Raw genomic sequence first — 26,187 nt, 5'->3', positions numbered from 1 at the left:
TGAAAGAACAGCAGATATCAGCACTTACAGTGTCTTACAATTTATTCTTAGATTCTTTCCAAATTCTGCTTTGCAACTGACACCAAGCATGTTAAGCAGACAGGTTTCATACGCCTGTATAGTTTGATGTTCCCATTCTTTCTTCAGTCTGTATTTAAGTGTTCTGAATAAAAAGACCACTATGCATATTTCAGTCTACTTGGATTCCTGAAGTTTCAACTGGCAAGTGTTGAAGGTGTTTTAAGTGCATTAGCAACTGCATTTTTTAAAAGCTCTTGAAGTAACAGTGACCAGCCACTTTATGTTTGATTGCTGTCCTGTCTTTGGGCACAGAAAATAAAGCTTTCAACACGAATATTATTGTATACCTTTTCTTAATTACAGAGGCCTTGATTTAAAAAACCCCAAACTTTATTGTAAGAGTGGTCCCAGTTCAATTACTACATTTCTTTGTCTAAGCTGATTCTGTCTACATCCAACTATTTCCAGATAGGATAGCTGGCCAGAATTTCCTTGATTTAACAGCACAATGGTAGTCTATTTTCCGTTTTTATTCTAATATATATAATTCAAATAGGACTATGATTGCATCATGTGTAATTCTGTTTTGCTTGATTGCTATTTTGCTTTCTTCTCTTGCTCTCCTCAGAAAGTCTTTGTAGGCCAGTACACTCACTGATAAACAAAACGCTGCATTTAATTTCCTGGGTTTTCTCTGTTCTGCCTTGCCTATGCTTACAGTACTAAATGGAAATACAAAGAAAGTTCTGTTTGGCCTGCATTTACATTTAAAATCTCAGTCTTTTAGTTACTGCTTACTTTCTCAATATGAACTCGGTTTTTTGTTTGAACACTTTGGCATAAAATGCCATTATTACCCTGTAAAAAAACCAGAAGAGTAGTGGGTTTTTTCTACCATAACTACAGGTCTTTGCTTTTCTTATGACCACTGATAAATAATCTTTAGACTTGCTCCACTTACATTTCTCATCAAGATGCAGGCTTGCTCATCAGTTCTGCACTTTCTACAGCCCTTGGCACAGTAAAAACTCAGACCAGTCTGATTCACACTTTTTTAATCTTTAAAAGTCACAAATTAATTATCTTGAAAGATTCAGCCAGAGGAGTAAAACTTTTCATACAGTACAACTATGCATCAACTGTTTTTTTCTCCAGGTATCTTATTAACTTGTTGAATATACGCATTTTGTTGATTTAAAATGCATTTCTAAGCATTTCTGAGATTTTACACTATTTCTCTAAACCCACCATTAACTTGTCAACACACTGCTGAAATACAATTACAGCTTATCCTCTGTATGCTTTCTTTTTGCTTCCTTTACTCAACTTTGTGATATAAGGAATACCCGGGTATTCTGCTTTGATTATTACTGTTCTTCAGAGTTGTTTCATTTTGCAATACTCAGTTTATGATTTCCTGCACCTACATGAGACAATTTACTTTCAAAACTATGCTCACTGCTCAGGCATAAAATGAAAGACTGCCTACAAAGTGAAAAATTCATTCCGATTCTATTATCCCTTCCCACTTGCTGAATACTTTATCAAGCACTTTCTAAATATGTTCCATGCTCCAGATATTAAGATATTGCACTACATTTACAGAGCAAAAGGGACTTAACTATTACTACCTAAGCACGTGAACACACCTGTCACCTATGGACGTATACACTCAGCTCCTTTTGTATGCTGACTATCCATTTTCAAAACTTCTTCCTCATTAACTTCAAAAGCAAATAAATTATTTTGAACTTTATTAATTTCAAACATCTCTCCTTACACTGAGTCAGACCAAAAGTCTATCCAGCCAGTACTTTGTCTCCAACAACAGCCGTAAGTAGATGGCTACGGAAGAGGTGCTATACACAATACCTTTCCAGCTTCCAACTATTTTTAGCTCAGGGTCCTCCTAAGTCATAGGTCATTTCTATCTATTTACTAAACTTCAAAGGATTTCTCTTCCATGAATTTTCCCTGTCTCCCTTCAAGCTCCCATAATTTTTCAGCATTCAGGCTATCCCACCAATGTGTTTGTAAAAGAGAACTCCAATTTTTCAATTTTACAAATGGGTATAAAGACCCATAACCTGGCAAAAAGGAAAGGCTGCAAGGTTAGATAGCCAATGCAACTCTCACAGCAACTTCAGTTTTAACTCTTTCTCCTTACTGCTTTCAATTGTATTTTTTGTATTGGCAGAATAAAATGTGTGTGTTTTACTCAGAGCTCCCCCTTCTGCTTCACTTTTTATGACTTTGCCTACATATATTTTTCCAGGAATAAAGAAAGAAAAAAAAAAAAACCCTATAGTATTGTCAATGATGGAAAGCTACTGCATAAACAAAGTATGCCTTTTCAACTACAATGTCACAGATGTTTCAATGGATACACTCAATACTAGCAACCTAGGTGTTTGTTTGCAGTTTTATCTACCCTAATAGAATATATGAGACTTCAAGGCTTTAAATAGCATCTTGCCTTTTCTCATTTTAATTTTCTGAAACTGAAGTAATTTCTGACAGTTTTGACTTTCACCCTTTGTCTCAAGACTATAGAACTCATGACTACCATAATATTTCACTGATTTTGTACTTTATCAGTTATTAATTCAATAATACGGTGCAAACTATGACCACTTTTTAATAAAATGACAATTAGAGCATTTAATCTTTTATATAAAAATATATGCTTGGTTATGGTATCCAAAATTCATAATAAAATCTATTTCCAAAAATAAAAAGGTGCTCATCCAACCTTCCTTGCAATTACCCTGTAACAGCAGGTAAAGGGACTGAAGAAACATAAAAAGGCTATTCAAGTTCCAGGTTCAGCCACTAGAGAATTTCTCAAAGCACAAGAACAAAGGAAGACAGCACTATCGTCTACCTTCAGCATATTTTATCACAGATTCAGGCAACAGGAAGGAGCTGCCAGAAGCTGGGTCACAGAGTGTGAATTATGTAGTTTCCATACCTATCCTAAGCAAACATGAGCAGATTGCCAGAGTTCAGACAGCTTCCTAAATGGCTAACCCATCACAGCAGTACAAAATCTGCACTTGCAGTTAAGTTCTCGCTCTCCACAGGCATGGGTTTTGCCTCTGAAATGCATACCAGATTGCCCACAGACTGTATCAAGTGACAACACATTTTAAAATTTGAATTTAAAATCTTCTAATTTGAAGAAATTAGATAAAGCTTAGACTAAATGACTGTGTTATTTACTATGGCCTTATATTTTGACTTACACAAATACAATGTAAAATGGATTTCTTCCCAGACTTTTATCCCTCTGAAACATTCAGTTATTGTGATACAATTACTCCAAATGCTTATTTCTTACAAGAGCAAAAACAATTTGACCAGTAGCTTTCTGAGTTTGCCATAGACAGAGTTTGGAATCTTTATAGTATGAATTTGAAAATGATCAATAAAAGGAGTTACAAAGTTAGAAATCACATTCATTCACTTTGATAGTCATATGCACATTTGCATTTATAAAGATATCAAGCAGAAGACTCTACATAGCTTTTCCTTTTTAATAATAATAAATCACTTACAGTTTGCCAATGATGTCCTAAAAAAGCCTTATTGAGGCACAGGGTTTTTTAAACTATTCTAAGGAATTTAACAGTGCTATGTCAAACCAAGTGCTATGCTTATTCCTTACTGAATACCTCTGAAGAGCTGACATCAAGTATTAAGCAAGGATTAACTTGACAAATGTAATTGACATACCATCCATAAAACTGCTTAAACTTTTTAAAAATATCAAAAAAATAACTTGATCATCAGTTCTCTTAGAGAACATCTAAAATTGCTGTAAAAACTCTGAAATTATTCAGCTATGAAGAACTGTGTTACCCACAGCAAAATGCTGTAGCCATAAAAGAAGAAAAATAAACACAGTAAGAATATAGCCCCTAAGCAGCCTTTGCTATACCTTGAATATACAAAGCCTTCATAACTGTATGATATACTATCTCTCCTAGGGCAATAAGCAATTAAACACATTCCTTTCTTGATAACAGGAGGAAAAAACCCATGTAAAACCCCCATACCTTTAAAAAAAAACTTTAAAAGTTAGTTTCACTGTATCTAGAAACACAGAAAGTACTGAAATACAGTGACTATGTATGGCATGGCAGACCTGAGGACATACCTTTGCTGTACACTCCCAGAATTAATGGATATTTTATTTGGCATATCTCCTTGGTGTTTCACATAGAAAAGCTATCCCAAACCTTTGAATATTCTTTGCCTTTTCCTGTACCACATCTAGCAGAGAGATCAGTGTGGGATAATCATATTCAAAGCATGGCCTATGTATGTCATGGATTTTTACCGTAGAACAGTAATGGTTTATGTTATGACCCCTTTCTAATAATACGCAACACTATTTACTTTTTTTGACAGCTAGTGAAAACCGAGTTGATGTTTTTACAGAAATGTCTATCAGAACACTTTCCTGAGCAGTAACAGTGGATTTAAAGTCAGGGCTGGGGTTTTTTGCATAAAGTTATTTTATGCTCATGTGTTACTTTGCATTTCTGAAAACGACTTTCTGCTTCTATTTTATCACCCATTTGCTCAGTTTTGTGAGATCCTTCTACAACTCTGATTCAAGACAGTGGTGAAATCAAGAGTCATCAGATTTGTATCATCTCTAGACTATTATCAGAGTAGAGGGGTTTTTTTTCTGCAACCACTGAAATAATTTTATTAAAATATCACTATTCTGTAAGTATTTGATGAAATTAACAACTCTGACCATCTTCTAACATTTAAAACACCTGCTCATTTTGACTGAAAATCCTCCTCCTAAAATCACATGCCAGCTACTACTTCCTTTCTGGAGTTCTGCATGCATACAGTTTGGATTATCCTTGCTTAGTTGAGGAAAATATTAAAAATATTTTTTTATTAGGTCTTAGTGGTGAGGAAGAGCAACTCTACAATATTCATGTATTTAAAAAGCCATGAAGGAAATAAAACTGTAAATCCATGTGTGACTTAGCAGAATCATAATTAAACATTGTGCCAGTCCAGGAGCCTATGTTGAAGGTTACACACTCATTGACAATGAAGGTTACAAAGATTCAATGGCAAACACCTTTTTTAGTGATTGAACCCTCCTTCAGCAGTTGGCTTGATTTAGAAAGGTTTCCGCTGTTACCCCAACCATGTAACTCTCATGAGGATCTCATCATTTTGCATCCTAATTGCTGCAATGCTTTTTTCTATCCCTGCTCCACTTATATCCATCTAGATACTTCTCCAAAGAGCATTTCCTTAGTCTATTGCTTTGTCCAAGGCACCACTTTCTCTCTGTCTTTCTGACACAGCAAAGCCATACCCATCTATCATCTCACTCCTTATCAACAGCGTTGATTCACAGTCTGGTGAGCCTTCAATCACTCTCTCTTTAATTTTGCAACAAGACTTCCCAGGTGAGGTTTCATTTTACTGTTGAGTGATTTAATCTACAAAAAGAAGCAATCCCACTCCCCTATAACTCTCAGGCACATCATCCTGATTTTTCCCAAGCATTTGCTTTAGTATTCAATCTGATCTTACAATGAGCTGATTTAGAAAACACAAACCCCTACAAAAGAGCCATTACTTTTTTGCTGGTTTAGCTCCCTAAACAGGCTTACTGTAGTGGTCAAATGAGCACAGGTGCCAGTGGAAAGCAGAGGTCACAACTAAGTATTTTGGTGACAGATCGCTGTTGGATGAGGTTAGCTGTAATGTGAAGCCCTACTCTCAGGCTCTCCCTTATGCTTTGTAAACATAAGAAGCACAGTAACTTCTTTTAACCTGGAACTCTAATCTTCCATGATGAGGATAAAAATATTTTATAACTGATGCACAGGAAATAATTCAACCATCTTACTGTTTCCATCTATCTGTATTGCCCAGCTATAACATATATTATATTGGGATTGTGAACTCCTTGGGGGAAACATTCTTCATGTCTGCTTCTGCAGAGCAGGGGTCATAGCATCATCTGTTTTACTTTATTTTCATTCTGGTTTACTGTTCACTCGAATATAAAACCATTAAAATTCTATTGAAAATTTAACTGAAATCCAGTTGATGCAAGTCTTCACTGACAGAACCTGAGGCACAAAAAAGGCATGGGAAGAAAAAAACCCCAGACCTTCTATCTTCTGATTTGTTACTGATTCAAACCCTTGGGCTCTTTTTGACATCTTCTCATTATGGAAAATATAGTCTGTGAAGGTCAAAAAGAAACAGTTGTCCAGACTTCAACAGAACTTCATTTCTAAGTATAAGAAAAGCAAACTTCTGTTTCAAAACAGTAGCAAGAGCTAACCAATTAGGGAAGCTGTAACTTTATTATGCGTGCTAAGTCCATGCATAGTAAAGCACACATTTGAAAGAGGATAAGCAAACAGAACTTAAATTCTAGCTCATGCCACTTCTGCAAATCAGGCCTACTGACAGAATGGATAGGATGAAAAGAAACGTCCACATGATTATTTGGTACAAGTCATATAACAAAACTATAGTGACACATGAATCAAAACTGAAAATGGTACCAAGAATATTACACGGTAAGCCTCTCCAGAGCTCTCCATGTTTCTCATGGAGAATCTCCTGACCTTTTGAGATGGTTTCTTTGGGAGAATTTCTTGGACCAAGTAAATACAGACATACAACAATCTAACAAGAGCTTTTTTGAAAAGGCGGTTGATCTAACTGAAACTGAATTCAATTAAGAACTATACCCTAAAAGCAGGACACAAAGGTCTGATCACCAGAGTTACCTCTCAAGTGGAAAATCAATGAGACATGAGTCACACTGGATAAAATGACATTAACTGGCCTGCCTTTACCTCCGTATCACAGAAAAAGATTCCCTCTCTACATTCAGAATTTCAATAGGAGAAAAAAAAATAACCCTTCATGCAATATAGGAAGTTTCAATAAAGCCACTTCTGGGCTGTAATTAACCAGGGATATTTTCAGATCATGAGTGACATAACTGAAATTCACATATATTAACAAGAAATTAATTACCTATATTGTTGTTGTGGGGTTTTTTTGAGGGGTAGTCATAAAACAACAACAACCGTCTAGATCTTAACATCAAGAAATCTGTTCCTTTACACTTACACACCAGGATAATTTATAATTTGAATGGTCTTGACAGCAAACTGTACTCCATAAAGCAATGTATTTATGAGAATGAAAAATAGAGGATTCTTGAGGATTTGCAAAATTCTCTTTGGTTCAACAACTACCCACCTTCAAACTACATGTCAAGAACCACACTGAGATAAAACTTAGCATCTAAAAAGTCTTGAAGTGAACTGTAAAGTAGGAAAAGAAATCTGAAAGAGACTTCACTTTGCAGTGGGGAGGGGGGGAAAGCTTTACTTGCACTAGGACATCATACAAAGAGTAAATGTTTCTCGTCCTTTTCAGCACTGCTCTGAGATGGCAGCTATGTGAAGAACCTTTTCCATCTGAAGTATCTTAGGAATCCTCTTAACAAAGGATGAGTGGATTCTCAATTATATGATCCAGAGAAATTCTCAGCTGACCTCACTGAAGAGAAATGAGATAACTACACTTTGTTCTGTTAGAAACCACTTCCTCACAGATAAATTTAAAACTAAGCAGGCATATATGAAAAGTAATTGCATTACTGCAGCCTCCACAATGGTACTGTGAATAATGATTTTTTCCAGCCTTTCTGCATTTCTTGCAATGTACTGGATATAGCAGAATTTCCAGAAAATTGATGCAATAAACACAGTGATTCTGCTAAAAATAGAAAACTAGTTTAAAAAAAAAAGTCATAAGCTCTAATGGCTTTCTATTTTGCCTATTTTTCCAGGGCAAAATAAATTTACAAAATGATACAGAAAAGTTGCAGACTGAAGACTGAAAAAAAATGAGAACTTTTGGTTGGCTTCATTTTTCCTGAAGCCTAGCTTTTGAGGAAATAACCAAAGAACAGTGCTGGCAGCGTTGCAAAGCACAAACATTGTCAAAATTTTTCAAGTCACAATTTAGACAGAGTAGTTACTAAGAAAAGCAATATAATCTTGTATACCTAACCTGTAAAACTCACTGCTAGTTATACTTTTTCAAAGATATGTACAGAGAAAACACGAGTAAATTAAAAGAAAGTAGTGGGTGGAAGAGAAAGCATGTACCAATATATTCTAACTTTAGAATGATTAACAAAATATAATTTTTAAAGTTGCCAAAGAAATATTATACACTTGGAAACAGAAAAAAACCAAGCAAACCCCAGCATCTGTTGTAATTTTAACAGATTCCCACTCCATCTTTTAGTCAGTCACTGTCTATATACTCCCCCAGTCCACTCTGCAAGAAATACTTCTCCAAACTCCAGATTAAAGCAGCCTTTTTCAGACAGTTCTGACAATTTCTTCTCAGTTACAGCTCTTCAGGTGGAGCTTAGGGAATAAGTGCATCTGTGTCTGCCTAAGACTTAATCCTTTGTGCCCTTACTGCATGAGATACTATGACCCTGCATGAGATACTATGACCCTTTTATAATACTCTACAAAAAAGCCTCTGTACTGCAGTGATACATACAAGGAAAATTCCTGGAAGACTTAAAAATATTTCAAAGGAACAAATTCCTTTTCTGACATTCTAATATAGTGAACAGTATTTGCTTTCTGCCTTTATTGATTTTTAGAAATAGGATTCTCATTAACAGCTTTGAGATCACATTTATTTAACCAAAATAAATATAAGCAAGCTCTAGTACTAACTTCCACCATGTCCTGCTGCATTTGCAACTATATGTAAGCAAGCATTGCATCAAGATCTAAAACCAATGCCATGTCAGTTACCGACACATTGTTTCTCAATGGTTTAGTGACCAATTTCCCATCAATTACAACAGAGTGATGATAGCCTGTGAAGTTAAAGTATATATGAAGTTTAATCCATATGATTGGTCAGATAGGAAAATGCCCTAAATGCCTAATTACAATTAGGCAGGAATAGATTGAAAGCATTATTTTATCTAAATCCTCTACACTCTTTTTAAACGTCGAGAATGTGATAGAATTTGTTTCACTTTAACCCTTTTCCTAATTACAGAGCAAATATCTATGTGACACATAGCCTATCCTTCATTCATCATTAGGCCCAAGGCAGCTCTGTCGAATTGCAAAAATCAGAAAAACTTGAACAAGGTCACATGGAATGTAAGCGGTTGATTTTGAATAGAAAAAGTGTAGAATAATTCATTAAACTGGATTTGGTTCAAAACACAGTGTTATCAAATTGTCCAGTACTTTTAATCCTAAAAAACTTTAACAACTCATTTGTGTCAAGGTTAGTTCTTCCAATTTAATAAAATATTTTAAAATCACCTAACAAAATCTCAAAGGAGAAATTTAGTTTAAAAGCAGTATATGTAGTAGAAAGCATACATTTCTATTCAGGCTTTTCTATACTGTGACTATTACACAGCAATGGGCATGAAAGCCTGAAATCTATTTCTCATTCATGGAACACAAACCAATTTTAAATAACATCATATTTATATAATGAACTCTTCAGCAACCTGGAGATACTTTGTAAATTATGATTATCCCTCAAAATACATCTCAGATAATAACTGTTACCTCTATTTTACAGAAAGAAGGTGAAATTGTATGATTTGCTTGGTTTCAGAGCCTGGGATGCACCTGATTCCCTGGATCCCTCGACTTAATCTTTTGAACTTTGCTTCTCTTCAACAAAGTCTTCTGAAAGACTTCGATTCTAGCTCAGTTTATTTCTATTGGATCATAAAAAACATATAAAGGTAAGTAAAAAATATTAAATCTACAAGGAAGACCCTATTAAAGTTATTTTCAGTATTACATTACAGAAGTCTTTAATAAGTGCCTTATTAAAAAAAACTTTAATATATTTGATGATTTTTTCTTAAACTAAACCTTACAAACTGTTACATCACTAATTTTTTTTTACTCTACCATGAACTTTTGTGGGGTTTGGTTGCTTTTTGGGGGTTTTTTTGGTGGGTTGTTGGTTTTGGGTTGGGTTTTTTTTTTCAAATCAGGGCCAGCAAAATTACAAAAACCATCCTACCTCCTGTGCCAAGAACAGATACCTAAAGCACCTCTGAAAGGAGGTTACTTAACCTTTTCTAGAGCACTTTCAGCAATAGGTATCCCATTACATCCCTCAGATATTTAACCCTGTGATTATCTATCCATAGAGCTGAAAAGTTTTTCCTAACGTCGAAATCTCCTTTTGTGTTCCTCAGGACCTTTATTTCTTATCCTATCTAGAGAGAACAGTTTATTACATTCTTCTCTGTATCAATCTTTACCATATTTGAAGCCTAAGTGTCCCCATCTCTGCTATAGACTAAACAAGTGCAATTCTTTCAGTCCTTCCTCAAAGGTCATTATCACAACTCTTCTCTAAATACTCTTCAATTGGTCCAAATCTGTTTGACATAGAGTACCAAAAAATGGAGTCAGTACATCATCTGAGGCCTTACTGACTACTGCCGAGTACTGCAGAAGAATTTCATATCTTACATGCAACAATCCTGTTCATATATCCCAGTATGACTCTTGTTTTTCATAGAGCTGTCATGACTCCTTTGTGTTCGTTTTGTGATACAGCTGCTTATTGGCAGAACTGTCACCTAGCCAGTTGTTTCTCATATTTAAGTTTATTGTTGCTACCCAAACGTATTATTTTGTGTTTCTCTTTACTGAACTGCATCCCATATAGTTCAGATCATTCATCCAATTTGTCAAGACCATTTCACACTCCAGTGCTTGTATTCCCTCTCAGATTTGTACTGTCCAGGCAGTTAGTAAATCTGCTTTGTTCTATCATCCATGCCACAAATTTAAAGACTAAACAGGATTAAATTCAGAAAAATACACCTGCACAATTCCACTCGATGCATGCCTTCAATTTGAAATGTTCTTAGAGCATTTAATTAATAAGTAACTAACCAGCATGGCAAATCTTCCCTGACAGTATCTATTTTCGGTGTTCCTAGATTCTTTAGCTGTGGAGATAAAATTCCTAACTTCAACACTACTGTACAGGCAGAGTATCTTTCAAGCACAAATGTACAAGGGAGGCTCTACCACTCTCCTCCTCCTTTAATGTATTTGTACAAGGCACAGTAACCTAGTTGCATAGCTCCTTCAGTTTTGCATTTGGGCTATATCCCTGTTTTCCTTTCCTGTACTAGAGGTACTACAGAGACATTTCAGTTCACCAAAAAAAAAAATCAGCAGCTCTGAAACATTCAGATTTTATGTACACACACACGCATATATATACACCAGTAAAACAAAAACAACAACAAAAAGCCAGATGTTACCATTTATGTACCAACAGGCAAACTCTCAAGAACACGCATTTCCTTTTTGACTTTTAAATTTTCTAACTAAGTGTTTTAAAGTTGAAATCACTACATTTTAGGGACGCAAATCAAGTATTTCCCATGACAAAGCTGTAAAAGACTGACAAAATCCCACTGCTCTACTACTGACGTATTCTCTAAAAGGTAAGCTTTTACCCTTCTTACCACTAGTTTGTCTGCCACATGTGTACCCACTAATCAAAACAAATATTTGTGTTTAAATACTGTATTTAAATCTGCCCTAGTAAAATCACCTTTAAAATCTTGGACAATCACATTGTCTATCTTGTCAACATCATATTGCTATGATGTTCAGCAGACCAGAAAATATGGAGAGCAACTAATGGCAATCTAATAGATAAAACATCACTACAAGGAGAATCAACTGTTTTCTGAAGCAACAAGACACAAAGCAATCAGCTTAATGCAAAGCAAAAAATATTTAAATTGCGTATCAAGTAAAACTTTAACCATGGGGTGATGAGCTGCTGAAACAAGCAACACAGAGGAACTTGGTCATCAGAGGGAATGACCTCAGTATGCTTCTAATGGGCAGAGGATCAGACTAGTTGATCTTTCTGTATTTCTATGTTTAATTGAATTCATTATAAGCATCAAAACATTAAAGTAACTTTAAAGAACAGTTACTGTAATTTCAGCTACTAAATATTTTGTCTGAAGATATAAAAACTCTTGTATGACAAATTGTCTGTATAAGGGAAAGTAGTTGCATGCAAACTTGTAACTACTACACAAATTTTGAACACAAATTGTACAAATTATCAACCAAAACTTTTGATCACAAAGCTGCACCTAATCAGAGAATCTTTTTAAAAGTCTTTGTTTGAAAAACAGTGTCCAGTAAGAAAGAGAACACGCTATTTAATATTCAGCTTTGCATTTCTTAAGTGTTTTACAAGTTACTCAATCAGAAAGAAGGTCTCCACAAAACTAAAATAAACTCTCATGATGGTTCTTCTACAACCAAGGCAGTTTTTGAAGCAGAAACCATATTTACAATGTTCTTACAACTCAAACAATATACCCTTAAGTGTTAGAGTGTAAAGTTTACCAGAAGCAAGTTCTTATAATCAGCAGCTTGATTCTCAGCAAAGAACACTTAATTTGGAAACTAAAAAAAAAAAGAAAAAAAAAAGAAGACTTCCTCATTCTAGAAGCGAGAAAGTTTCTCACCTTCTGCAACTTCACTCACGCCTACAGAGGTGGCAGAATTTTTTTTGTTCAAGGTTTTTAAGGACAAGGTCTACAAATATCTGTCTGGAATAATCTAAGTAAGTTTAAATCAACCCTAAAGAAAGGGAACAATAGGTCTTACAGTACTGCATTCCTAGAACTGTAAGTGCAATGTAAATCTATGGTTATAAGCAAGTACTGAATACCTGAAAAGTTATCTCTTGCAAATCTGGCTCTTTATGACCAGAGAGACCTGTATCATCCCACACAATGCAAAGACTTCCATTTTTAGGAAAACCAAATCATAACAAACCCAAATAGATTAGCCCTAAAGAAAGCCTTTCAAATGTGAAAGACAAATTTAAAAAAAAAAAAGCCCCATAATTGGAAGACCGCAAGACTTCTGTTCCAGCTTCCCTAGTACTTTTAGAAATGTTAAGAAAACATTTCTTATTTCCCTTATCCAACAAGGTGGTAAAAGAACAGAGTAAAAGTCTTGCCACCTTGTACCAACCAGACAACTCTTACTGACTGGAAGTCAACCTACTCAAAGTACCTAAAATGATCTGGAAGAACCAGAAACAAACAAATAAAATCCTTAAGTCTCTTGGAAATATCAGGAGAGTAAAGCCTTCCTTCTGTATGAGACTATGGACAGCAGACTGGAATCTCACTACACAAGTATGTTAGAAACACTGGTAAGTATCAGAGCAGTCACAGTGTTGTTCAGCTGTTGTTCATCTTTTTCCAGAAATTTTAAAAATTATCAGACATAACATACGATTGAACTTCATGACTAAATAGCTTAGGAACCACATACATAGTACAGCCTATCTCTTAGTAATTATACACTTGGAGTATGCAATGCAAAGGAAAAATCATTTCACTTAATAGTGGTACAACTGAGAATTGCAACTACCTACATTGGACTAAATAACTAGATACATAAATTATCAATAGTATTTCAATTTAAGGTCATAACTGCTGGGCCTTACTGACACACATGGTTGTACTGTGTAACAGTCCTCCACAAAAAGCCCTACTGTAAATTCAAGACATAGAATGTTTTTATGAAATAAGCATGACAGTGCTGGAGAAAGCCTGCAACCAAAGTTTTTCAGGTTCTGAATGACTTGCTAGAAGTCACATGTTAAAGTAAATTACTAAGTGCTAACCCCTTCTAAGGCAATGAGAGTTTCATGAATGACTTCAACTGGGTGAAAATTTCACCTGATGGCCATTTTTTTTTCAACATTTTACCACATACTCTTCACTTTAAAAAGACTGCATTTTTCCCCCCTACTGTTTAACACATATCATCTTTTTTTTTCCTTACATAAACTTTTTTCCACTTCTGATTAAGCAAATACTAATTATCTGACAGTACAATAAAATTAAAAGATAACTGAAAACAGACTGCAACAGTAACTTGTCAACTTATTTTCTGAAAAGTTTTACTTGCTTATGAAAAGACTCAGATTTTGCTAACCCCAAATCTACCAATCCTGACTGGATCACCAGTCCTTGTAGTGGCTAGGTGGCAGGGGAAAGCACAATATCTAACCATATGTTAGAAATACACCCAAAAAGCATATTATCAAAAGGTTGTACAAGTTAGTATTCAATATGAAATACAGACTACACTTAGAGCTTTACCTTAAAAGCCTCAGTAAACAATCACTATGTTACTAGTACAGTAATAATGACAATATCAACGGAAAACATGCAACTATATGTACAACCACTGAAGAGCTACTACAATTTGTTTAATAATAACTGTAAGCATATTTCCAAAAGAAAGCTTGGAACTTCAAAGCCTAAAGAACATATTCTCTTACAAAAATTTAGTATCAGTTATGTGGCAGCCTAAAACTAGATTAGTAAAAAGAAGAGTTTTACTGCAAGACTACAAAATCTGCCAGTGTTCCTGGATAATCAGGGATGGAATACAAGACACCATAAGGAAGAAGGAGAACCATATGCTTTCCCCTTAAGAGAGATCAGGACTAGGAGACAAAGGGGATATTGCTGAGCTGGGACGCTTGGATATTACTGGAATTATTTTTCTAAATACAAGAGACAACAAAAATGTATTTTACAAGTTTGGGATATAAGGGGACATACATCATAGCCTCAAGAGAAAACAGATTTGTGATGTTAAGAATCTCTTTTAGGACCCCTGCTTCCTTAAACATCACCGTTCCTTCAGGGTAGGCGCAGTTTGGGTTCAACAGCATTCCACCCGAATGAGTACAGAAGCAACAGCACGGGACAGGTGTGAAGAGCGAGCCCAGACAGCAAAAATGCCATGAAGTGATTGCGAGGGGCAAGGGCATGGGCCAAGGCTGCACGCTGGCCGAGGAAGGGCCAGAGGACGTCGGGATGTTACACAGACTGGATGCTGCGAAACAGCCCTGGAGCAGCCAGAGGCAGAGCCAAGTTAGCGCTGCGAAGTTGGCCACCCTGGCCAGCAGGTGACATGGCGGGACAGCGGGGGACAACCAAGGGGCACACCAATGGCTCTGAGGCGCACACCGCCCACCCTGGGACGGCGCCAGCAGCGCTGCCCAGAAGTCCGGCACCCGTGGCGGCAGGGCCCCGGTGGCAAAGGCAGAAGCGGTGCAGCGGCGGGGGGGGGGGAGAAGCGCAGAGCAAGCAATGGGACACGGCACGGGCCACGACGCTGAGCCGAGGCTCCTCTGGAGAGCCAGAGGCAACGGGCGGGGGGGAGGGATGCTGCCGCGGCGCGGCCCGGGCACTGCGAGGGGCAGGCGTGAGGTGAGGTGAGGTGAGGCGGGGCAGGGCCGGGGCGAGGGGGAGGAGGGAGCAGAGCGGAGCCAGTCGCGCTTCCCCGGGGCGCCCGACCCCGCCCCGCTCCCCGTGTGGCCCGGGGCACGATGGCGGGGAGGAGGCTGGTCCCAGGGTCCCCGCCCCCCGGGCCCCCGTTACCATTACCCAGCACGCCCAGCGCTGCGCCGCCATCCCGCAGCCGGCCCGCTCCCGCAGGGACCGCGCGACCTCGCGAGATTTCCCTCCCCCCACCCGCGTCCCCCCCACCCCCCGCACGCCCCCCGCCCCGCGACCCGGCCCCGCGCGCGCGCACGCGCACCGCCCGCACTCAGCTCAGACCCAACATGGCGGCCGCGGCGCCGCGCACGTGTCCCCGGCCCCGCCGTGTCAGGCCGGGCGCGCGCATGGACACACACGCGCACACGTAACGCTCCGATAGGGAGCGCGAAGGGGGGCGGGGCCGGGGCCGCCGCGCACGCGCACGAGGCGCCGCTGCGGGCCAGCTGATTCGAACACGGCGCGCGAGCCGCCACCTCCTCCCCGCACGCGCTGGTCACGTGGGGGCTTCCCCCCTCTCATTCCCTCCTCCTCCTCCTCCTCCTTCCCCCTCCCCTCGCGGGTTCCGAACTCGGCACCATCCGGGTCCCCCTTCCCCCGGGGCCGGGCCCGCGCCCGAGCCCTCACCTGGCGCCCGCTCCTCGGCGCGGCGGGCGCGGCCGGCCCGCGCAGCCCCGTGCGCGGCTCGCTCCCTCCGTGCTGCCCGCACCAGGCAGCGGCGGCGGCTCCGCACAGCGCCTGCTCCCCTCAGCGCGGCGGCGGCTCCTTCCGCTTCCTTCCCCTCCCCCTCCAGCCGCTGCGGCGGGGACCCGCTCCCTGCAGCTCCGCCTGCTGGCAGAGGGGGGAGGCGGCCGGCCCGGCCTGCCCGCGGCCGCCGGCCAACGGCGGGGGGGGCGGCCCGCTGCCCCTGGGCGGGGGTGGGGGCCGAGCGGCGCCGCGCTCCGGCATGCCCCGAGGGGAGGGCCGGCCCTGCGAGGCGACTGGGGGCCGGGACGCGCCCCCGTGCGCTGGGGCAGGTGTCTGGCGGGGCGCCCTGAGGGACGGGGACCGCTGAGGCGGGAAGAGGAGGAGGAGGGCGGCGCGGCCCGAAGCGGCAGCCGGCGGCTGTGGGTGCTCCCGCCGTGCCGGGCAGCGCCGCGGCCGTTCCGCCTGCCGCCCCCTCCGGCGGGCTGCTCTGGCGCCGAGCCGCGCCGCCGCCGGCAGCGGTAGCAGGCGGCCAGCGCCTGGTGACTTGCAGGTTTGCTGCGGTTAGGAAGGGAATGGGGAGCAGGGCTCAGGGGCGGTATTCTGCGTCGTACGGGGCAGTTCCTGCTCTAGAACCCCCGCACCTGCCTCCGCGGCCAGTTCTGCGCCCCGAAAGCGGGGCAGTTTCCTTCGCGGCTCCTGAACAATTTCCAGCGCTCTCCCGGCGTTCTCACTTCAGGCAGTGCCCCGGGACCATGCACCGTGGGGCACTCCGGCCCTCTAGGTTACAACTAAAAATTAACCAATCGTGCTTTCAAATCTCTTATTTTCGGTAGCCGCCTGGTTCTCTGCTAACGCATGTGTGATCACCGCGAGTTACTATTTAACGCACGCAGCCTGCTCAAATAGATTATTTACCTCTGTACTCCTACAGAGGGAGAGGAACTACTCCGTATCTCTCACTACTCTTGTAACTGCTCGTTGTTTTTCTCCTGATATACCACGGTTATAATGCATCTGGAAGAGCTTTGTGCAGCCAAGAAACTCGAGTTTTCTGTTAAATGATTATGAAATTAAAGAACCTTTCCATTATGAACAATTAACAAATTTCCAAATTGCTAGAAAATCAGTTTTCTGTAACAGAAATCTCTTCTAAACCAGTTTTCTGTAACAGAAGACTAAGTACTGAAGAGTATTTTCAGTTGCTGACTGGAGGGTAATTCAGCTGATTGATACTTTTGTAAAGAAAGCAGATTTTTATTAAAATGCTAATTGTCCAAACTGCAAGGCTAGTCATAGAGACACCCATTTTGCAATGCCCCAGCCTGCAGAAAAACCTCAGTAGCTTTTCCACTTTCCGAAGCAGTTGTCACTTTTCCCTACGTCTTGCTGACTTGGAACTCTTCTCCTGTGATCAGACTCAAACCAACTGAAATCCCGCAAGTGAGGGAAGGAAATTTTTTTCTTGAATCTCTGCCACTGTTCTCATGCAGTCTTCTGTCTGTGTGCCCAAACCTGGAAGAGGAATGGAGCTTTTTGCATTATTGCAGGAGCACCTGTAAGCACTAAGATGTGGTGAATTGCAATCCATTTAAAAATATGTTCACTTAGAGAAACAGCTGTGGTGGCTGAAGATACTGCATTTCAGACAAGGATTAGTGCTTTCCCAGGAGAATTGAGGGTTCTTCTCAGCTGCTTCAGTGCAAAATCAATTGGGGGTTTTGGGTATTGTTCTTTGCGGGTTTTTTGTTGGGTTGTTTGGGTTTTGATTTTTTTTTTTTTCCAAATTCCCATGGCCATTGAAGGGTGCAGTTGAGCAACAGAGCTGACCTAATCGGATGCCCTGCTGACATGAGGCACCACTCTTCCCTGCTGCCCACTCTGGTGCTCATCCACACCCACAGTAAACCACTTGGACTTCCTAAACCACCCAGAAACGGTTCCCGTTTCTGCTGTGTTAGTTTTCAGCTAGAAAATAAGCTGCGCTGGCTCACTGTGGAGACCAACAAAAGAGCCAGCATGTGAGATGGGGGGGGGGGAAGAGAGTGTTGCCAGCAGAGGGGAGGAACAAGACAACCCTCTGTTGGCAGCAGTAACTTTTTGGCAACAGGATTAAACCAGTCAAACTGTATTGTCTAGCCACACCCCACACCAGGATTTGCCTTGAATTCACGGAGGAGGACTTAAATATTATGTTCTGCCATCTTGCCTAAGAAGCAATAACTTCTATCAGGGATAATAACAACTATCTAATGGGATGATAACAAAGAGCAACTGTTGTTAATGGTGGGATGTTTCAGGTAATGGTTCCTGCTAATGAAAGGGATACTCCCCAGGCTCTTGCCCCACCTCTACATGCCCCTTGCCTTCTCCTGGATTGAATCCAGTCATTGTGTATCTAGGAGGTAGTTTGGCTTGGCTAACCTTCCAGAGGAAAATTAACAATATGCAGAGAAGAAAAAAGCAGTCCATGCGTAGTAAGGACTGAGATCAAGCAGGTTTACTAAGACCTCCGCCCAAGAGAATTTACATTTAAACCTGGAGAAACCTGCTTCATTTGAAGCTGCCTGGGGCTCTGCATCCATTCTTCTTGTCTCCACAGTTCAAAATCTCCTTTTCATCCACTCATGCTCTCCTGCAGCCCCTTCTCCACAGCGTCCTATAGCAGCTTTTAAATAATTGCTACGTATAAAGGAGTATGCTCCTGCCTAGCAGCTTTCTCCAGTACATTTTCACTCCCAGTCTCCCTTGCTCCTCATCTACCCTACCCAAACCGTATCACATTCCTAAGTCTTGTGGCTGCAGTTTCCTCTGTGCTACAGCATCTATCTTATACTGATAATTGGTAGCTGCATTTATTATGGGCAGCCTTGAGTATTATTTATAGGGCAATAACAATTTCTCTGACCTCATCAATGTTGATAAGTAAAAAAAAAAACCAAACCAACCCACTGTTCTGATCCAGGGGAAAATGGCTCTTCAGCACGTTACAATGGGACAAGTTAAAAAATACTAGATCAGCACCCTCCCCCAAATCAGTACTTTCTACAAAATCAGGAGCTGAGATGTTTTATATCCCTCCACGTCACTGAAACCTCAGCTCGTTTGTGCATCGAGAGCTGCCTAAGACCACAAGGTCCAGCTTTGGCGAAGCTGTTACACGGCCTGTGCTTTCAGTGGCAGCATCGCTGTTTCTACCTATCTCAATCCATGAACTAGCTTAATTGCTTCTCCTATTATTAGAGGAAAGTAACCGTGATTTTTTTTTTCTGACAAAAGATTAACAAAGTTCACTCTTCACAATTTGGCACAATTGAGAAGTTGATCCTAAGGACATCTAGGTTAGTCCTGTGACAGCTACTCTCGTATCTCTACACCACACCCCAAGAACAACATCAGCAAGCTATTACTGCTTGCTACCCAACGCTGCAGTTAAAACAGGGCTTATGCTCTCCGCTACAGCTCTAGATCTACACCAGCTCTTACAAAGGGCATGCAGGATGAAGGAGATTATAGCTGAATTCATCTCCAGAGTTCAGCTCACACTTATTTGTTCTGACGCAAGGGCAGCTGCATTGGCCTGGCAGGTTGTGGGAATTACTCGGGTGGCTGCGCACTAAGCCCTGGACAGGAGCAGAGAGACTTTTCCTAAAGCCACCTTAGGTTCCATAGGGTCAACTTCCACAGTATGACCCAAACCTCATAAACTGTCCTGGTCTGGATGGAAATTGGCTCAGCACAACACAGAGAAGTCTCTGCGCTAATTTACCATCTCAACAATTTTGTTTGTAGGTACTTTACAGGTGGCTTTTTGGTTTTTGTATTTACATATCTCTGAAAGAAAAAAAAAAACAAAACCACATTTGCATTCTTGAGAAGAAAATTCCAACAAATAGTTAGTTACAGAAAATAACAAAGTTATAAAAGGGAAGTTTTTGTTGAGCTAAAAGAAAAAAATTAACAGTCTTAAGACCATTTTCTGCTTAAATATGTGTACTTACAGAATCACTTTACGTTTTCTTTGTTATAGGTCCTCTGTTTTGCTGCTCAGTTCTGCCTGCTGTATTCTCTGGAGAGTCCTACATTTTGGGGGTTTTTTCATTAATGCTACCATATGTAAAGAACAAATATGAGAAAGGCTAAGTTTCCCTTAAGGTCATCAACAACAAAAATTATTTTCAATGTTTTTACCTGAAGCAAAGTGCTTTAGATAAACAAAATTGGTTTGTGTCTAAACTGCACGAAAAAAACCCCAACAAACCAACGAACTGCCTGAAGACATACCCTACTGACTCATTTAGGTGTGGCTTCAGTAGCTAGTTAACATCAGAGACTGTACAAGCTTTTTGCCACAACTTTTATTAAAATTTACAATATTATCAATTCAGTAGTATAGTAACAAAATGCAAGTTTTTAATAATTTTTCCACTATAAATACTACTTGGACAAGACTTTACAGTAGATACGGAAGTCAGCATGTCAAAATTAGTAATAAAAAATTACTAAAATCATAATTGAAAAAATGCAATTGTGGTAAATTGCACAGGATAAGTGGTCATCTGGTCTAATATCTACTCAAAATAAATCCACTCCAACTATAAATTTAGAATGCCTGTTTTTATGACACTTTTTTTTCAGTAACAAGGTAGGGGGAAATCAAAGCTATGGTTATTTATTAAACAGAACAATCTCCAGTCATTGATAAAGGACATGTACATTAGACAATTTAGGAGTCTTATAACCCACATGGACTACTGCAGAGTTGACTTTGGTTACTGAAAGGTATCATATTCCATGCTGAAAAAGCAGAAGTTGCCAATTACAAAAGTTGAACACATTTAAGAAGCTATTAGTTTATTTCCATTTTATGCCCATATATTTAAAGTAGGGGCAATGTAACCTAAATTGGTTTAAAAATTTGCAGTTGAGTAGATCTGATACTTATTTTTAATAATTCAATTCATTGGGCTATATTCAGTACAATGTATAACCACTCCTCACTCATGAGGTATTCCCATTTACATGCCTTTTTCTAATTTCAGTAGAGGCTTCAAAGTCAGGTAGACATGAAATGATAGCTAGACTGTAGTGCATTATAAAAAAAAAAAATCCAGATCGGAACTCATTAAACATAAAAGCAGTATACCAAGAAGGAAGCTCCCTGATTTTCAGAATGTATTCTACTTCTTAGTTTTTAATGCTCAAGAGTGAGGTTTGATATTTCAAAACTGAAATATTGGTGTCTAAAATATTTCAAGCAACTGTATGGTTTTTTTTTAATTTGCTTTATTTCAGTTACTTTGAGCATGTTGTTATTCTAGTGTATAAACGTTGTACTCAGGCTTCAAGAAAACAACAATCCAGACTTCCAGGTTCTGGAAGATTTCGCATGTGAGACAGGGAAGTTTTGACTAATTGCAATTAGCATGGGAGCTGAAGCATGGGTGGTTTTGCCCAAGGCTACTGAAAAAACTGAAGTCCACATGAATAGTTACGTTACAGCAGTGTTCACATCAGCACCGACTTTAAGAGTTAGCTAGCTTACTCGAGGAGTTTTACCCGCTACAGATGTTATGAACTCCTATCCAAACAATCACTTTCATCTTTCCCCTTTCCCTCCTTTAGAAACTTCCCTTTGTTACACATATGGAGCGCTCTCAGGTATTGGTTGTTCTCCATTAATACTTTCCACTGTGGGCAACCTACATAAAGATGTGTCTGTCAGCTCATGGAACATCACTGTTACTGTTTTGACTACCTTGCATATTCTTTCAGGTCCTAGACCACAATAAAGGGCTCTATTATTACCCGAATGTTCAATGACAACCAGAAAAACAGATTAGAAGGTTTTCAAGTAAGATGTAGGTGTCTAAATAAAAAAAAAAAAAAAAAAAAAAGACCCGGCACATTTCTGCCTAGCCTTTAGGCAGATTTTTTTTCCATACAAAAGGTTTTTTAGACAAGCTGAGCCTGTAATTAGTGCCCTCTCATACACAATATGAAAGATTGCATTTTTACTGAAACCTAACTGCCATCACACAGGAGCAGACACCAGCATCACTGACAGTTTAAGAAGGAGAGATTCCTGCTCAGGGCTCAAATCCAGAGTGGATGGTAGGCATGTTTCACATTTAGTTAACAGTGCTGTCAGCAATCTTAACATCTTCTGGAGAAGGCTTGCAGAGCAGAAGCCCAGAAAGTGCCTCCATTACGTGTATCTTTCTCAGTATCTACAGAAAGAGCCCAGGAAGACTAGCCTCTGCACACATGAAGTTCAGATTGCTACTGACCTACATTAAGAGAAAAATTACCTCCACAACCCTGCTTGGTTGGAAAGCAAATTAATTATACTACAAACAAGGTGTGAGAGCGTACATTTCCCTTACTGAAAATTATTCAGAAGATGGGACACCAAAGAAGAGTTCATAGCTAAATAACTGTTTTATTTCTTGCTTCTACAGTTAAATTGTAAAGTCAGTCTAAATATAAAAACCTCAATACTAGATTAAAAATTTAATTGAAAATATTGTCGAACTGAATTAGTAACTGCCAATCAATTAGCATTTTGGCATGTATGAGTGCATGTCTGTTGTTATAGCTGAACACCTCCAAGTAACATTACTTCTGGTCCTGAAGAGAAGGTGTGCACATTGATGGAAACAAACACGCATTCATGGCATAAGCAAGTGCTGCATCTCTGTTTGGTTGGGTTTGGCATTTTAACAGACACCTGGGGGAAGGGTGGGGGGGAAAAAGCACTGTATCACCATGGAAACCAGGACATCTTGTTTTAGCATGTACATTAAAAAAACACACAGGACAGAACAAAATTAGTCACCTAGAAAAATATTCATTTCTGGGCAGAACTATTCACGAACAATGAAAATGAAAAGGTGTTGGCATTGTCCTGTGAAATGAAAGCCAAAACTTGCTATTTTTCATTTTTGAGAGTTGACAATTTATTTTAAGTTTTTTCTTACTTGTAAGAATCTAATGCCTCCTCTCCTCTGCCCTCTTTACTTCTTCTCAAAGTGCTTTAAGATTTACTTTCTTCTGTGGTAAGTTATTCCAAAAATGGATCTTACTAAAGTTCTTCATGTCTAATAAGTTCTTTGTGAGTTCCAAGTGACAAAGGAGGAACATATCTGGAAATGAAATCCTCTCAACTTCATTTATATTATGAAAACATTTTGTGGATTGTGACTGCTTTATTTTTGTACCTCCCATGCTGCTGAGCCAAATGACTAGTTAAAAAAAAAAAAGTGATCTGAGATTCACTAGCATTGCATAAAGGCATATCAAACTGCAGAAATAACCAGTGTATTCCTACTACTCCAGCTTTACTTTTTTACTGACAGTTGCTATCATAATGGTATATAATCAGTAAGCCAAGTGTCATCTGTATTTCCTCATGTCCACTCATTTCAACAACCAGAACTTGTATTTTACCCTTTTAGCTAATCAACTCAATCTTGAACAAGCCAGAAAATGAATTTTCTTGCTTACTCATCTTATAAACATCCTTTTTGAGTGATCAAGTTCCTACTGCATTTTCTTAAGTCCACCCATCTATGACCCTTATAAGGAAACTTGTCATCGAGTGCCTTGGCCTGTAGTGTCACTAACAATCCACAAAACCTCAGACACGTCAGTGATGTTTTGCACAAATGGACCTTTTTCTCACTGCATGTCTCAGCTGACAGACGTTTAGAAAAGTTTTGTGATAGAGTAAATAATACCAGCTTTCTATGAAAAACACGACTCTGCTATTGTAAGCAAACATATGTAACATTAAACGTAATATAAACGGATGATGTTTTATCTTCCTGTGTGACAGGGTTCACATTGGTTTTTATGGAGAAACAGCCTTGTCACCTTGTTGTCTTAAATTAAGAATAGCTTCAGCCAAGTCACATTTTAAACAGCTATATTGTATGTATTATAGAATATATTCAAGAAAGCAAGTTATACTTTTCACCGTGAGAACAGCCCTTTTAAAATTTTTTACTCAAAAAGGCTATTTTCTATTCTGCTAAGATTTTGAAGGCTAACATAAACCAAGTTTGTTTGCAACCAGACAATTTCTGTGAAATAACGCTGAAAGTGATTTGTCTTTCTTTGTGACACTTCAGAAATCTAGAACTCTTATTTTGCTTCCTGCTACTAATTGTCAGCTCTGGATGGCTTAAGTATAGAGGGAAGCCAGAAAAGCCATCTGTTTGGAAGAATGAAAAAGCCTAGTTGTTTTACTCATTTCCTGGGCAAAATGAAGAGCTGAAAGGTTTTCAGTGAGAAAACTGCTTAGACTGCACTAAGCCAGATGTATATAGGGAATTCAAAAGGAATAAATGGAACAGAATTTTCTTAGTTCAGTATAAAATAGTTGTACGGCAAATATGAAGAAACCACTTGCCCCTTTAAGCAGAAAATCTGTAAGTTTTCCTGTAAATTTTCCAAATCTCACGTTTGCTTTTCCAAACGAACTTATATGATGAATAACAGGATAATCTATCAAAGAAACAAAAATAATCAAATGTTAGCAGTATCAATATAAATAAATGCCTACAATACTAACTTGAAAACAACTTGGCTTTAGTCCTTTTAAGAAAACCTAGAATATCTTGTGTTAGAAAAAAACCAATCACTGTGTGATTTTTGAATCCAAGAAGCAGGATTCTTACATAATACATTAGCACAGCACATCAAATTACATCAGATTTTACAAGAAAAATTCAGACCTAGATGGGCATATTTAACTTTTGCTCCACAAATGCGAACTGCTTCATCCACATAATATATTTTATAGCCAAACATATTTCTAATGCTTTATGCTGATATCCCACTGTCAGTGGGACACACCGCTTACTCAACAGATTCTTACATGAAATTACTCTGCTCTGGGGCTCTCTTTACCAAAATATGGGACCATACAAATTTACAAAAGGCTCTAAATATAAATTTCAGATGTCACCGAGTGTTGCACTCTGCTGGAAGGACAGATTTCTAAGAGTACATTATCATCTAGCCTCCAGAGTAGGGACTAACACACTACTACTAGTTAGCTCCAATCTTCTGACATCTCTACTTTGATAGCTTGGTCAGAAGTTAACTCCTATCAGCACAGCACTGTTGATAGAACAGTAAGCATTCCCACGTAACTATGTGACTCCCAAGCAAAGCTAAGCAGATTAGAACCTCCACATCAAGTGTGATAACATCAGGGAGAAGAAATAGATTAATTAAATAAAAATTGCTAAATATATTAGCTTCCATTGACCCAGCTGCATATAGTAGGTTTGCAAGTCATAGTACAATATTGAGACAGAGCAGTAAAATTCAAATGCACGATCTCAGTATCATTGTCAGGGTCATGTAGCCACAATGGTGGTGGCTGTTCTCCCTTGAATTCAGATTTGGCAGGTTTGTAGTATCTCACCACAAAGAGCTTACCTTACAGCAGTTTTTGTCAAATAGATCTTAGAGGATACCCTAAACCATGGTTTTACTGCATTCATGGAGCTCAACAACTGACGATGACAACAGTATTCAAATACGCAGAGTTAACAAAACAGTTCTGATTTTGTCTGATACAAATTAATAAAAATAGCTTTTTGCCCTTTTTCATCTTATCTCGATACAGCTTTTGAACAGTGTATGAGTCTCTAACTTACCTAGCAAACTTTCAGGCCATTACTGATGGGAAGGCTGACACCCGTTACAGAAGTTAACTGAGTGTCATTTATCTATTTGAAAACAAAAACCCACCTTTATCACATGTATCTACTCAAGATCACTATTCCAACATAGAACCAAAAAATAATTACTGTAGTGCCTCCAGCCACAGTTCAATTAAGAGACTATATAAATGCACATAATCTATTTATATATCTACGTCTATCCATCTCTCCCTAGACACAGGGCTAATTTAGATTATACTTGCAGAAACAGCCTTCTGGACTACCCAAGTTAAACAATGAATTTGCATCACAGAATTGTCTTCAGAACTTCCTTCATTTCCTAAT

General features: G+C 39.4%; 1 protein-coding gene across 4 annotated transcripts in view; it reads right to left on the bottom strand.

Moving 5' to 3' along the window:
• Window positions 1-16,244, bottom strand: part of ZZZ3 (zinc finger ZZ-type containing 3) — a 61,059-nt gene extending 44,815 nt beyond the window's left edge. The window contains exon 1 of one of the 4 annotated variants that reach the window (XM_054833310.1): window positions 16,109-16,244. The gene's annotated coding sequence lies outside the window, so the exon portion shown is untranslated. The other 3 variants (XM_054833309.1, XM_054833312.1, XM_054833311.1) reach the window with 3 other exon arrangements.
• Between the last annotated feature and the right edge of the window lie 9,943 nt (window positions 16,245-26,187).

This window comes from Grus americana, chromosome 8, assembly GCF_028858705.1.
Source record: "Grus americana isolate bGruAme1 chromosome 8, bGruAme1.mat, whole genome shotgun sequence".
In the NCBI taxonomy this organism is placed as follows: domain Eukaryota; kingdom Metazoa; phylum Chordata; class Aves; order Gruiformes; family Gruidae; genus Grus; species Grus americana.
The sequence above is the reverse complement of the archived record's forward strand: the minus strand, read 5'-3'. Positions and strand labels throughout refer to the sequence as shown.